This window comes from Choloepus didactylus, chromosome 11 (assembly GCF_015220235.1).
Source record: "Choloepus didactylus isolate mChoDid1 chromosome 11, mChoDid1.pri, whole genome shotgun sequence".
In the NCBI taxonomy this organism is placed as follows: domain Eukaryota; kingdom Metazoa; phylum Chordata; class Mammalia; order Pilosa; family Megalonychidae; genus Choloepus; species Choloepus didactylus.
Genome location: NC_051317.1, coordinates 52954638 through 52971223, shown reverse-complemented (window position 1 = coordinate 52971223; position 16586 = coordinate 52954638).

The following is a 16586-nucleotide window of genomic DNA, read 5'->3' as shown; positions in this document are numbered from 1 at the left end:
ATCTCTTGTTAGAGAACCCTAATAAATACAGTTAACTCTATCTTTCCTTGTTGCATTTTAGCTCTCATGATTTTTTCTTTTTCTTTTTCTTTTGTCTCTCTATATTTTTGACTCTTCCTCCTTCTTTGTGGAAGAAATGATGTCCTTATGTAGATGGTGGTGAATCCATAAATATATGACTATACAGGGGACAATCAATTGTTTACTTAGGATGGAAAGTATGGTGGATAAACAGAACCATCTTTAAAAAAATGGATTGAGGAAGAAAACTTGAGGGCACCACATTGAATGATATAAGTCAGAAACATAATGACAAATATTGCATGATACCACTGATATAAACTAATTATAATATACAAACTAATAGACATGAAATATAACTAACCAGGATATAGAACAAGATTGCTTATTATGAGCAGAATGTTCAACTACTTTAAACTTAAGTGTTTGGAAGTGGACAGAGATGATGGTAGCATGTTATTGTGACAATAACTAATAGTGCTGAATGGTATTTGAATATGGTGGAAAGGGGAACCTTATAGTCATGTACATCACCAGAAGGAAAGTTAAAGGTTAAAAGATGGGAATGTATAAAACTGTGAATCTTGTGGTGGGCAATATCCATGATTAACTGAACAAATATTAGAAATCTCTTTCATGAACTACAATAAATGTATGATACTATAACTAGAAGTTAATATTGGGGGGGTGTGCTGGTTTGAATGTATTATGTCCCCCAGAAAAAGCAATATTCATTGATGCAATCTTGTGGGGCAGACATATCAGCAGGGATTAAGTTGGAACATTTGGATTAGGTTATTTGCATGGAAATGTGCCCCACCCAACTGTAGGTGACAACACTGATGAAATAATTTCTATGGAGGCATGGCCCCACCCATTCAGTGTGGGCCTTGAGCAGTGGAGCCATATAAATGAGCTGACAAACAGAAGGAACTCAGTGCAGATGTGAGCGATGTTTTGAAGAGGAGCTACAGCCAAGAGGGACACTCTGAAGAAAGCACAGGAGCTGCAAATGAGAGACAGTTTGAAGATGGCCATTGAAAGCAAACTCTTGCTCCAGAGAAGCTGAGAGAGGGCAAATATCCCAAGTGTAACCAAGAGTGACATTTCTGAGGAACTGCAGCCTAGAGAGGAATGTCCTGGGAGAAAGCCATTTTGAAACCAGAACTTTGGAGCAGATGCCAGCCACATGCCCTCCCAGCTAACAGAGGTTTTCCAGACACCATTGGCCATCCTCCAGTGAAGGTACCCAATTGCTGATGTGTTACCTTGGACATTTTATGGCCTTAAGACTGTAACTGTGTAACCAAATAAACCTCCTTTTATAAAAGCCAATCCATCTCTGGTGTTTTGCATTCTGGCAGCATTAGCAATTGAGAACAGGGGCATATAGGAAAAAATGTATACATATTGCAAACTATGTACTACAGTTAGTATTATTCTACATTCTTTCATCAGTATTAACAAATGTACTATACCAATACTATGAATCAATAATGGAAGGGGGTGGTTAGAGGCATGGGAATATTTGAGTTTTCTTTTTTTTGCCTTTATTTCTTTTCAAGAGTATTGAAAATGTTCTAGATATTGAAAAAAATTGTAGTGATGGACGTACAGCTGTAAGATGGTACCATGGACAATTGATTGTGCCCTTTGGATCTTTGGATAATTGCATGGTATGTGAATAATTTCAATAAAATTAAAAAACAAACAAACAAACAGAAGGGTACTGCAAAAAGGCAGACATAAAGACCAATGAAATAGAATTATCTCAGAAATCAATCCTCATATTTACTGCCAGCTTCTTTTTGACAAGTGTTCTAATTTGCTAATGCTGCCAAGATGCAAAACACCAGAAATGGATTGGCTTTTATAAAAGGGGGTTTATTTGGCTACACAGTTACAGTTTTAAGACCATAAAGTGTCCAAGGTAACACATCAGCAATCAGGTACCTTCACTGGAGGATGGCCAATGGTGTCCAGAAAACCTCTGTTAGCTGGGAAGGCACGTGGCTGGCATCTGCTCCAAAGTTCTGGTTTCAAAATGGCTTTCTCCAAGACATTCCTCTCTAGGCTGCAGTTCCTCAAAAATGTCACTATTAATTGTTCTTGGAGTGTTTGTCCTCTCTTAGCTTCTCTGGAGTAAGAGTCTGCTTTTAACAGCCATCTTCAAACTGTCTCTCATCTGCAGCTACTCTCTCAGCTTCTGTGCATTCTTCAAAGTGTCCTTCTTGGCTGTAGCTCCTCTTCAGAATGTCACTCTCAGCTGCACTGAGTTCCTTCTGTTTGTCAGCTCATTTATATGGCTCCAGTGATTTAATTTAGACCCACCCTGAATGGGTGGTGTAGTACCTCCATGGAAATTATCCAATCAGAGTCATCACCCTCAGTTGAGTGGGGCATATCTGCAAGGAAACACTGAAAGAATTACAATCTAATCAACACTGATACATCTGCCCACACAAGATTACTGTCAAAGATAATGGCATTTTGGGGGACATAACACACTCAAGTCAGACACAAGGTGAAAAAGACCACTTAATTGGGAAAAAATGCTCTCTTCAAAAAATTGTTCTGGGGAATTGAATGTCCATTTTCAGAAAAAAAAAAGGAGAACCCCTGCCTTAGATCAGGACCTAAATACAAAAGCTAGATCTGTAAAACTCGGAAGAAAATGTAAGGAAGCATCTTCAGGATCTTATGTTAGACAATGTTTTCTTAGACTTTTAATCCAGTAAAATAAGCAACAAAAGAAAATTATAAGTAAATGGGGCCTCATCAAAATTAAAAACTTTAGTTCATCAAAGGACTATAATGGAAGTAAAATGAAAACCTACACTATGATAGAATGTGGAAACCACCTATATGATAAAGGATCAATATCCAGAATATATAAACAAATCCTTCAATTTAACAACAAAAGACAAATAATCCAATTCAAAAATGGGCAAAATACTTCAACAGGCATCTCTCTGAAAAATATATACACATAGCCAGAAGGCACATGAAAAGATGCTCTCAGCATCATTAGCCATCAAGGAAATGCACGTAAGAACCACAATGAGATACCAATTATACCCATTTGAATAGCTGCTATTAACAAAACAAAAAATATCAAGTGTTGGGGAGGATACAGAGAAATAGGAACACTCACTCACTGCTGGTGGGATTGTAAAATTGTGCAGCTGCTATGGAATAGTTTGGTAGTTCCTCAGAAAGTAAAGTATAGAAATATCATATGACCTGGCAATCCCACCACTAGTTATGTACCCAAAAAAATTGAAATCAGGGACTCCTACAGATATTTGCATACTGTTGTTCATAGTGGCATTATTCACAATTGCCAGAAGTTGGAAGAAATTCAAATATCTATTAACCAATTAATGGACCAATAAAATTTGGTATATACAGGCAATGAAATATTATTCATCCATCAAAAGAAAGGAAGTCCTGATACACACAACAACATGGATGAACCTTGAAGACATCTTGTTGAGTGAAATAGGCCAGACAGACAAGGACAAATAATGCGTGAACTTACTATTTTGAAACAATTAGAATAAACAAACTATTAGAGTCAGAATATAGAGTTTTGTTTACCAGAGAATGGGGTGGGGATAGGGAATGGGAAGCTGAGAGTTCTTATTTGGAATGAAGGAAATATTTTTGTAATGGATGGTGGTGATGGTAGCACAACATTGTGAATGAAATTATCAGCACTGAAATCTGCATGAGATTAAAAGGGTAAATTTCAGATTGCATATATGGTAACAGAATAAAGGTTTTTTAAAATCCACAGAGCTACAATACAAAAAATAGTGGACCCTAAATTTTACCATGGACTTTAGTGAATGGTACAATTAGAAAAATGTGCTATTGTCAATTGTAACAAATGTTCCACCCAATGTAAGTTGTTGTTGCTGGGTAGTGTGTGAGAATCCTGTATTTTATATAAAATTGTTCTGAAAACTCACAATTTCTATAGTAAAGAAAAAACATAGAGAGGAAGAAAGAGTTATTAATGTTAGTTGAACATAACTCTAAAATCTACTTCCATCAGTTTTTGTTTAAAACAAAATGAAATAATTGTATACTGTATATATGCTAAGGGATTAAAATAAATTTCTCACACCAATTGCATCCAATGACTTTTCCTGAATACAGAATTCTTTATAGTTTGTTGAACTACTGAGCTGTCACTTAGAAATGTTTCATATGTTGTTCTGTTTCTTGGAACCATTTCCTTTCATTCTCACCTTTCTTCTACACCTTTTTCAGTTTATGATTCATTAATAAAGTCTTTGATTCCTTGAAATAGGTAAGTATCCCTAGATATATGTTCCCATAATCCCTTTGTATTTTCTGTTTAGTAAGTAGAGCATAACACATCTGTAATAATGTTATAATGCATTGCAATCTCCATTAGGCAGGGTTTTATCTACATTCTCAGGATCTAAGAATTTTGCATACCTCTCTCTCTCTCTCTCTCTCTATTCCCCCCCCCCACACACACAGAATGTTGTCTTTATTTTCTTGACTGTCCATCTTCTGTTTATATGTGCCTAAGTAAACTCACGGATAGCTCCACTTGTGTTGGTTTGAATAAATTATGTCCCCCACAAAAGCCAAGTTCTTTTAATCCAACCTTGTGAGTGAAGGCTTATTGTGGGTGGGATCTTTAGATTAGGTAGTTTCCATGGAGAAGTGACCCACCCAATTGCAGGTGGGATTTTTTATTAGATTATGTCCATGGAGCTGTGACCCCACCCATTCAAAGTGGGTCTTACTTAGTTTACTAACATCCTCTATAAGAGAATAAATGGCAGAGATATTTTGAAGGGAGGTCAGAGACACTTAGATAGAAAACAGCCAAAGATATTTTGGAGAAAGTCATTGAAACCAGAACCAGGAGAGAAGCTAAGAAATTAAATCCAGAATTTGCCCTGAAGAAGCTAAGAAAGGTCCCCCAGATGCTTAGAGAGAAATGCCCTGGGAGAAACCCAAGAACATATAGGAGCTGAGAGAGAGAGGCTAAGACAGAAGCCCAGAGACATTTTTGAGAAAGCAACAGAAACCAGAAGCCCAAAATATCCATGTGGGGAGGGAAAGCTGTCCTGCTGGACAAGTAGGGGGCACTGAGGGAGTACGGGGAAGTCCAGGATTCCCTGGCTGGATTGCTTGTTCTCCTGCAGCAGGCCACGGGGCAATTAGGATTTCATAACAAAATAGAGATCTGTTAGGTCACCGTAGCCATTTCATTATGTCTCTTAGGGGCTCTGGCAATTAAAACTGACGTGTACCACCTGAAAGAGGAAGTTAAGTTAGAAACAGAAATGCAGGTAGCCCAAACAGTTATGATAGATGCTGCACCATGTAGATGAAAGTTTAGGGACATTAACATGCCATTATGCTAGCGTGAGAGGGTGCAAGCTGCCCTAAGGGTAAGTCAGGCATATTGTGACTTCTGACTGGGACCACAGCATGTGAGAACCCATTGATTTTTCTTCAGATGAGGATAAGCCCCCATCTTACTGGAAACCTGAAATTGAGGAAAGTAAGTAATATTCATCTCCTGGTACAACAAAGAACACAACAGAGCAAATTCAATCACTGATCCCCAGGCAGGTGGTGATGGCACTGCAGCTCCTGATGCCCTCGCAGCTCCTTCTGATCAAATGGTGCTGATTACAATGTGGGATTATACTGCCACTGAATTATGGAAAATTGGGAATCAGTACAGACAAAGACCTAAAGAAATTTTACCAAATTGGCTTCTGCACCTCTGGGAATCCGGCACAGTGAAAATACTTTCAGAACATGAAATAAGCAAATTGGCCTCTATCACCATTCACCTCTCCCTCCACCAATGTGTCTATTCCTTAGCCACCCAACCTGAGTACAGCTATTAAATTGGGTGGTGACTCAGTGTAAAGAAAGTTGGCCCAATGTGCAGAATATGCCTGAGGTCCACCCCCCCCACTGGAGCATGCTTGATGAATGGCAAGAAATACTAAGAGGGCTAGGAATGAAACATGCTGTACATGTTGCTAACTTTGTGGGACCAGATAATGGAACTTCCAGCACAGGGAATAAAAAAATACCAAATTACATATTGTTTTGAATCAATAGTATGGGACACTAGTGTCCATTATTAGCCTCTTGGTGGGGCAACCCATCTCCAGGTCTGCCCAAATAGTCACAGATCTAGGAGAATCAGAACATCAAAGGTTAAAAGAAGCTGGAGTCAGGGCCATGAGCCATGCCCCCAAAAGACATGATGGTCCAAACATGTGTTGTGCAGACAGATGTGTGCTAACATAATAGCTGCCAGCACTAAAATTGAACATATTTATAGACAGCTGAACCCTGGGTTAGTAAGTTTATGGGGTAAGTTAACAAAAGGACAGAGAAACACCGAATATAGAACCAGATCACTGAGGGAAGAAACAAACTCTGACCCAAAACCTCAGCCCTTACATTTTAAAAAGCCTCTTTCTCCCCCAGCCAAGGTGGCATGGTAAGTCCATTTCACCTTACACAGGGGATGGTCACAATCCCTGTGCTGGTATGGATATATTATGTCTCCCACAAAGCCATGATCTTTTTTTTTTTTATTAAATTCAGTGTTATTGAAATACATTCACACACCATACAATCATCCATGGTATACAATCCACTGTCCACAGTATGATAACATAGTTATGCGTTCATCACCACAATCTATCTCTGAACATTTTCCTTACATCAGAAAGAACCAGAACAAGAATAAAAAATAAAAGTGAAAAAAGAACACCCAAATCATCCCCCCATCCCACCCCATTTGTCCTTTAGTTTTTATCCCCATTCCTCCACTCATCCATACACTAGATAAACACAATCACACTGTCACCCCTTGTAATCTATATTATTATATAATTGTCTTCAAGAGTCCAGACTGCTGGGTTGGAGTTTGGTAGTTTCAGGTATTTACTTCTAGCTATTCCAATACATTAAAACCTAAGAGATGTTATCTATATAGTGCATAAGAATGTCCACCAGAGTGACCTCTCAACTCCATTTGAAATCTCTCAGCCACTGAAACTATTTTGTCTCATTTTGCATCCCCCTTTTGGTCAAGAAGATACTCTCAGTTCCACGATGCCGGGTCCACATTCATCCCCGGGAGTCATACTCTGCGTTGCCAGGGAGATTTACACCCCTGGAAGTCGGGTCCCACGTAGGGGGGAGGGCAGCAAGTTCACCTGTTGAGATGGCTCAGTTAGAGAGAGAGAGGGCCACATCTGAGCAACAAAGAGGTACTCAGGGGGAGACTCTTAGGCACCATTGCATGCAAGTTTAGACTCTCATTTGTGGTAATGAGCTTCATTAGGGTAAGTCCCATGCTCGAGGGCTCAGCACATCAAACCGCCAGTCCCAATGTTTGTGACAACATCAACACCAGTCCAGGTGAGGATGTCCAACACATCCACACCTTCCCCCAGATCCTCGGGGCTGGGAAGGGGGAGGCTGTAAATATATTTTTTATTATCTGCCTGAATTACTCTGGGATGTGTCACTATTTCACTCCAGCCTGTACTAACCTACCATGTCTCACTTCCTATTCAAAAGCCATGATCTTTTAATCCAGTCTTATTGGGTGGAATAATTTGACTGAGTGTTTCCATGGAGATGTGACTCAACCAAGTATGGGTAATAATTTTGATTAGATTATGTCCATGGAGGTATTACCCCACCCATTCAGTGTGGGTCTTAATTAAATCACTGGAGTCCTATAAGATCACATAGACAGAAGGAGCTTAATGTTGCAGCTGAGAGAGACATTTTGGAGATGGCGATGGAAAGCAGATTTTTGCTGATGCTTTAGAGATGCTAGCCCAGAGATTGCTCCAGAGAAGCTAAGAAAGCACAAAACACCCCAAGAGCAAAATTTTGGAGAAAACAATTTTGAAACACAACTTGGGAGCAAAGGAAGAAGATGCCAGCCACATGCCCTCCCAGCTAAAAGAGGTATTCTGGATGTCATTGGTCATTCTTCAGTGAATGTACCCTATTGTTGATGCCTTACTTTGGACACTTTTATGGCCTTAGGACTGTAACTTTGTAACCAAATAAAACCCCTTTTATAAAAGACAATCAATTTCTATTTTGCATAATAGTAGCATTAGTAAACTGGAACAGAATTTGGTACTTAGAGGGGGGTTCTGTTGAGTTTGCAAATACTAAACATGTTGGAATGGCTTTTTAAATGGTGTTCTAGTTTGCTACTGCTGCCAGAATGCAGAAAATCAGAAATGGGCTGGATTTTATAAAGGGGGTTTATTTGGTTACACAGTTACATTCTTAAGGCTATAAAGTGTCCATCAAAAAAGGGTACCTTCACTGGAAAAAGGTCATTGGCATCTGGAAAACTTGTGTTAGCTGGGGAGGCACGAGGCTGGCATCTGCTTGATCCCAGGTTGCATTTCCAGATGGCATTCTCCAAAATATCCGCATCGGCTTCCAACAGCCATCTTCAAAATATCTGCCTCAGCTCCAGCTCACTCTGAGCTCTTTCTGTCTGAGCTTTTATAGTGCTCCAGTAAACTAAACAAGGCCTGTGCTGAATGGGTGGGGCCACACCTCCATGGAAATTATCCAATCAGAGTTATCACCTACAGTTGGGTGGATTACATCTCCATGGACACTGAACCAATAGGTCCAAACCCAATCCACACCAGTATGTCTGCCCCAACAAGAATGTGTTAAAGAATATGGCTTTTTCTGGGGGACATGTATATACAAACTGGCACAAATGAATAGAGTGAAGATTCTGGAAGAATTGTGAGAAGCTTGAATAAATAGATTGCTTTGAATAAACTGTTGGTAGAAATATGGACTCAAGATACTTCTGATGAGGTCCTGAACAGAAATGTTGAATATTTTGTTGCAAACTGGAAGAAAGGTGATCTTTATTTTAAAGTGGCAGGGAATTTGGCAAAATTGAGTCCTGCTATTGGATGGGAGGCAAAATTTGATAGTGACAACCTGGGACACTTATCTGAATAGGTCTCCAAACTACATGTGGAGGATTTAGCCTGGCTTCTGCTTGCAAGAGGAGAGAGATAAACTGAGAAATGAATTATTTCATTCAAAGAAACCAGAAATTGATGGTCTGGAAAACTCTGGGCTTCCAGAAAGTGAAACCCCAAAGGCTACAACCCCACTTGAGTATTTAATGAAGCCTGGAGCAAAGCAGCCATTTCAGTATAAGCCAGGATTGGAGATGGAATTATCTAAAAAGGATTTGTGGAAAATCCCACTCTCTGAAGGTTTTGACCCCTGTAAGCTACATGTCAAGCCGACATGTATTTTTTGTGAGATCCATATAGATGGAACTGCCAGTCTGGACTAGAGGGGATAGAGGAGGAACAAATTGAGGGAAAATTTTCTTCAAAGATAGAGCCATAGAAATTGAGGTCTGAAGTCAACAGGTCTCAAGCAGGGAGATTGAAGTGGCCCATGCATTTGGAAAGGGTGAGTTTCCCCCAGAGGCAGAGGGCAGTCCTTCTGCCTCAATGTGCAGGAATAGTGCTGCCACCCTAGGCGTCAGAGAGGGTGGAGTATATTGCCCAGGGAATGGAGAGAGGCTGGCCACCACCCCACTTTTCAGAGAGAGGGGAGACTTTGCCCTGGATACATAGAGTCTGTGTTGTGTCCCAGTGTTTGAGGGGACTGGGACTAAGAAGAAAGTGTTCTTCCCAATGCATGGATATGTTAGAGCACTCACCCCAGGGCTTGGAGATGAAAAGGCTGCCCTAGGGAAGGGTTGGACTTCTGCTCCTTCAAACCTCAAGGGTAAAACATCATTCTATAAATGACTCTTGGACTTTGAAATCAGATGAAGTTTGCCCTGCAGGTTTTACAAACTGTTTTGGTACACTGAACTCTGTTTACCTTTGAATTTCTCCTTATGGCAATGGGAGCAGTTATCCATGACTGTCTCTCCTTTGTATATTGGCAGCAGACAACTTATTCTAAGTTTCACAGGTCCACAGTTGGAGGGGAATTTTGCATTAAGGCAAACCATATCTGTAACTGATTTTGCTAAGATCTTGTATTTACTTATTGTTACTGAATAATTTAAGTTTTTGTGATATTGTGATGGGATGAATGCATTTTTATATGGAAAGATAATGTCTTTTTTATGTCTGGGGGTGGAATATGCCAGTTTGCATATATTATGCCCCTTATGAAGCCATAATCTTTTAGTCAAATCTTATTGGGTGGAACATTTTGATTGAGTGTTTCCATGGAGATGTGACTCATCCAAGTACAGTTAATAATTTTGATTAGACTATTTCCATGGAAGTGTTACCTTGCCCATTCACCATAGGTCTTAATTAAATCACTGAAGTCTTATAAGAGCACACAAACAGAAGGAGCTTGATGCTGCTGCTGAGAGAGACATTTTGGAGATGGTTATTGAAAGCCGACTTTTGCTGATGCTTTGGAGATGCTAGCCAGAGTTCGTTCTGGAGAAGCTAAGAGAGGACGAAACACTCTAAGAGCAAAATTTTGGAGAATGTCATTTTGAAACACAACCAGAGAGCAAAGGAAGAAGACACCAGCTATGTGCCTTCCCAGTTGACAGAGGTGTTCCAGACACCACTGGCCATTCTTGGGTAAAGGTACCCTATTGTTGAGTAGTTTGGACACTTTTATGGCCTTAGGACTGTAACTTTGTAACTGAATTAAACCCCCTTTATAAAAGTGAATCCATTAATTTGCATAATGGCAGCATTAGCAAACCAGAGTAATCCCCAAATAAAGTCTATATTTTGGGACACTGGGGATAGGAGACCACATATTGAATTAACTATTTTCTAGTCCCCCACTAATGAATGTAGTATTTTCAGACTGGTGGATACTGCAGCAGAAAGCACCTTAATATATGGAAAACAGACATGACCTGGAGGGCCTGTGTTAGCCATCATTGAGTATAGAGGCCAAAGTATTAGAGCAGCACAACAACTATTAATAATGCAGATTGGCTAGCTAATTGATATTTTGCAGAATATCACTGTGCAAACTACTGTAGGTGAATTCTGTCTCTGGTGTGGAGTGCTCAAAACTGTCCAAAGAGGACATGCTAAATGGTCACTGGTAAAGCTACCCTCCCCCAGATCCACAGTAGCCATAAATCAGTATAAATTGCCAGAGAGATTTCAAGAAATTATAGCTACCATCAAGGAATTAGAGAGTGGACATTATAATCCCCACTCACAGCCCTTTTGAAAATCCAATCTGGCCAGTAAGAAAAACCAATGGGAACTGGTGAATGACTGTTGAGTATAGAGAACTTGACAAAGTAACTCCTCCTTTGTTTGCAGATTGTTCCATTTTGCCAATGCTCCCATTAAGCGAAATACCAGAAATGGATTGGCTTTTATAAAGGGAGTTTATTTTGTTACAAAGTTACAGTCGTAGGTCCATAAAGCGTCCAAGGTAAGGCACTAACAAAGTTTACCTTCAGTGGAGAAAGGCCACTGGCATGAGAAAAACCTCTATTATCTGGGAAGGAATGTGGCTGCTGTCTGCTTGCTCCCAGGTTGCATTTCAAAATGGCATTCTCCAAAATGTTGCTCTTGGGGCATTTTGTCTCTCTTAGCTGCAGCTCCTCTTCACAATGTCGTTCTCAGTTGCCCTCAGCTTTCTGTGTGTTCTTCCAAGTGTCCTTCATGGCTGTAGCAAGCTCATTCCTTCTGTCTGAATTTATATAGTGCTCTAATAAACTAATCAAGGTCCACACTGAATGGGTGGGGCCACACCTCCATGGAAATTATCTAATCAGAGTTATCACCTACAATTGGATGGATTGCATCTCCATGGAAACAAAGAATTACAATCTAATCAACTCTAATACATCTGCCCACACAAAATTGCATCAAAGATAATAGCATTTTGGGGGACATAATACATTCAAACTGGCACACAGGTATACCAAATATAGCTACTTTGTTACAGGTCATAAGTACACAATTAGGCTAGTTTTCATTTTGTGTTGGACTTTGCTAATGTTTTGTTTTTGTTTTTTGTTTTTGTTATCTTTTTAGTATTCCTTGGACTTCTCCACCCAGCCTGCATTTGTCTTCATGTGAAAAGGACCACAATGGACATTTATCATGCTCTTCAAGGATATCCCCATTTTCCCAATATTTGCTATGGTCTAGGAGTGCAAGGTTTAAAATTGTGGAAACCTCTAGCATAGGTCACTCTTTTTCATTACATTGATGCTATTATGTTAACCAGTAACTTTCTTGAAGAATTGGAGACCACTGCCAAAATCATTGTGGCTCACCTCAAAAACAAGTTTGGGGAGTGAGTCAGGACAAATTACAAGGCCAGGGTGCTCTGTGAAATTCTTCATTGTTTTTTGGTCAGATAAGACTAGACTATTCCCTCTGCCGTTGTTGATAAAGTGAAAAATCATCCTGCTCCATATATTTAAGCTGCTAAAGGATTTCCTTGGTTTCTTGGGTTATTGTAGACTATTTATACACCAATTAACACAAATCCTAGAACCTTTGTATGTCCTACTCAGGAAAGGAAAATTGTGGGAATGTGACATTCCACAGCATGCTGCATTTGAAAGGCTAAATAAGCCTTTAAGCTTTAAGGGGGTCCCCAGATGTGCCTTGTGAATAGGATGTGGCTTGTATTGATACTGGCTTTGGGTGGGCCTGTGGCAAAGGCAACATGAAAAATGAATTCCCATCAACTTTTGGTCTCAGCTTTGGAAAAGGGCTGAGCTATACTACAGACCCTTAGAAAAACAATTATGCACTGTCTATATCGCCCTGCTGCAAGTTGAAGGACTAACCCAAAAATGTCCTGTGTCGTTGTGCACTGCCATCCCCATACAGGGGTGGATAAAAAAACACAGCAAGTAAACTGCATTCAGCAAGTACTCAGATGAGCACTCTGACAAAATGGAAAGCCTACTTGCTGCAACACAGTCTTTAACAACAGCCCAATAAGTGCTGAAATGCATGATATTCTAGGACCAGTTTCCTACGTGGAAGAACAATGCTTTCTCCTTGCTAATGCCCCTGAGGTGGTTGTTTCTGTGTCTGCCATTGATGGATGTGGCAGAACACCAGTCTGCCTACTACACTGATGGATCAGCACACTGACAGCCTGCCACCTGGACGGCTGTACCCATGCAACCTAATACAGAGACTTTATCATGGGAAACTGGGACTATGAAAAGCAGCCATTGGGCTGAAATAAGGGCTGTGTAGATGGTCATTGTTCATGAACCAGAAGATTCACTAATTATTTGTTCTGATAATTGTGCAGTGTACCAGGAATTAACAGTGTGCATCTATGTGGAATGCATGGCCATGTGGAAGCAAGAGCAATCAACCATTGTTGGCTACCCCTTAACGGGGAAAAATGTGAGAGGACATCTGGGCTGCCTGCCACAAGAATGAGGTAACTGTGTTTCATGTTTCTGCCCATAACACTGACTATTTACCTGGCAATATTGAAGCAGATGCTTTAACAAATGTTTATAGCCTGTAGCCAACATTGCACAAGGCTGCTGAATGGTATTTCGGTTTGCTAAAGCTGTCATTATGCAAAATACCAGAAATGTATTGGCTTTTACAATGTGAGAGTTGTTAGTTCACAAATTCACAGCTCTAAGGCCATGAAAATTTCCCAATCAAGGCACAAAAAGGTTTATACTTTTACTGAGAAAAAGGCCAATGATGTCTGAAACACCTGTCAGCTGAGAAGGCATGTGGCTGGTGTCTGTTGCTCCTTTACTTCTGGGTTGCATTGCTTTCAACTTCTGACTCTAGTGGCTTTCTCCTTAAACATTCATGAGTTCTCACTTTGCTTCTCTGGGGCAAACTCTGGCTTCATCTCTTAGCTTAGCATCTCCAAATGTCTTTCTGTCTGCATCTCCAAATATTCTTCTGTTGGCATATACAAATGTATGGGTGTGCCAATTTGGATATATCGTGTCCTACCAAAAGCCATGTTTTGATTCATTCCACTGAGGATATTTGAATTAGGTTGTTTCCATGGAGATGTGACTCACCCAACTATGGGTGATATCTCTTGATTGAATGTTCCATGGAGATTTGACCCCACCCACTCAGGGTAGATTTGATTAGTTCACTGGACTACTTAAGAGAGCTCCAGACCCAGAGACTGCTGACACTAATGCTTAGAGATGCTTGCTGGCACTTTGAAATACTAGCCCAGAGTTTGTTCTGGAGAAGCTAAGAGAGGGCCCTGATACTTAGATGCACAGGAACAGAAGAAGCTAAGAGAGACAAGCCCAGAGATGTTTTGGAGAAAGCCATTTTGAAACCAGAAACCTGGAGCAAAGGCTCAGCATATATCAGCCACATACCTTTCCAGCTGACAGAGGTTTTCCAGACACTATCAGTCATTCTTTACTGAAGGTATCCTCTTGTTTATGCCTTAATTTGGACATTTTCATTGCCTTTGGACTGTGAATTTGTAACCTAATAAACTCCTTTTATAAAAGTTAATCCATTTCTGGTATTTTGCATAATGACAGCATTACCAAACCAGAACACAGGGTCTGTATCAGCTCTGGCCATTTTCTCTCCAAGTATCTCTGCACTCTCTTCAACATATCTCTGCCTTTTGTCCTCTCATAGAGGATGCCAGTAAACTAATTAAGACCCACCATGAATCAGTGGGATCACATCTCCATGAAAATAATCTAATCTAAAGCTCCCACCTGCAATTGGGTGGGTCATATCTCCAAGGAAAGAATCTAATCAAAGGTCCCACCCACAATAGGTCACCCCCCCCCCACAAGATTTGATTTAAAGAACATGGATTTTTCTGGGTTACATTCAGGCCAGAACAAATGTCTACATAGGAAAACAGAACACTAATGTGATGGTTAGGTTCATGTGTCAACTTGGGCAGGTGATGGTGTCCAGGTATCTGGTCAAGCAAGCACTGACCTAACCTAGAGAACCCTGACTAATGCAATAGATAATATTAGTCTTTGTGGAGGCTGGCACAGCATCATGAGGCAACAGCTGAAAGACATGGTGTAAGCCTCCCCCTCCTGCTTGCTGTGATGACCAAGAGTGCGTCCTCACCAACTTGGTCACATTGGCAATGAGCTAATGCTGATCACCAGATATCAAGTAAACTACATTGGACCCTTCCATTATCTGAGGGTGCAAAATATGCCTTTACAGCCATAGAAATGATTACTGTTATTGGCCTTCCCAGAAGGAAAAACTAACCAGAGGGCTACAATATGTAGCCTAGAGAAATTCTTCTTTGTGGTCCCCACACAGGTGGATAGTGATAGAGAGACCCCATTTACCATGGTGTTCATGTTCCAACTCCTCTCTCAGCAAATGTGCATTATTCAAAATGTTGCTCTTGGGGCATTTTGTCCTCTATTAACTTCTCTGGAGCAAACTCTGGGCTAGCATTTCCAATCCTGGCTTGTACTGAAATGGTCATGTTCCATGTCTGGTTAAATCCTCATGTGGTGCTGTATCCTCTAGAGTCTCAGTTTCTGGAAGCCTGGATTTTTTTCCAGACCGCCAATTGCTGTTTTCTTTGTACCCAAGAGTTCAGTTCTAAGCTTATCTCTCTCCACTTGCATTTTACTATAAGCTGTAAGGAGAAGCCATATCACACTTTCAATATTTAATGTTGATATCTATTTAGCTAAGTATCCCATCTTGTCATTTTCAAATTCTGCCTTCCATCCAACACCAGGACTCAATTTTGCCAAATTATATGCCACTTTAAAACAAGGATCACCTTTCTTCTAGTTGACAATAACATATTAACCATTTCCGTTTAAAGCCTCATCAGAAGTATATTTGGAGTCCATATTTCTACCAACAGTCTCTTCAAAGCAGTTGAGGTTTTTTCTATCAAGCTTCTCACAATTCTTCCAGAATATTCTCCTTATCATTTAAAAAGCCATTCCAACATGTTTGGTATTTGCAAACTCAGCAGTATCCCACTTCTTTGGTAACAAATTCTGTTCTGGTTTGCTAATGCTGCCAATATGCAAAATATCAGAAATAGATTGGCTGTTATAAAGGGCTTTTATTTGGTTACAAATTTACAGTTCTACAGCCATAAAAGTGCCCAAACCAAGGCATAAACATGAGCATACCCTCACTGAAGAAAGGCCATTGGCATCTGGAAAACCTCTGTTAGCTTGGAAGGCATGTGGCTGGCATTGGCTTGCTCCCAGGTTGCATTTCAAAATGGCATTCTCCAAAATGTCTCTAGGCTTAGCTTCTTAGGGAAAACTCTGGGCTAGTATCTCCAAAGCATCAGCCGAAGTCTGCTTTCAATGGCTGTCTCCAAAATGTCTCTCTCAGCTGCTCTGAAGTCCTTCTGTTTGTGAACTCTTTTAAAGGACTCCAATGATTAAATCAAGATCCACCCTGAACTGGTGGGGTCCATGTCTCCATGGAAATAATTTAATCAAAAGTTTCACCCACAGTTGATTGAGTCACATCTCCATGTAAACTGTCAATCAAAGGATTCCAATG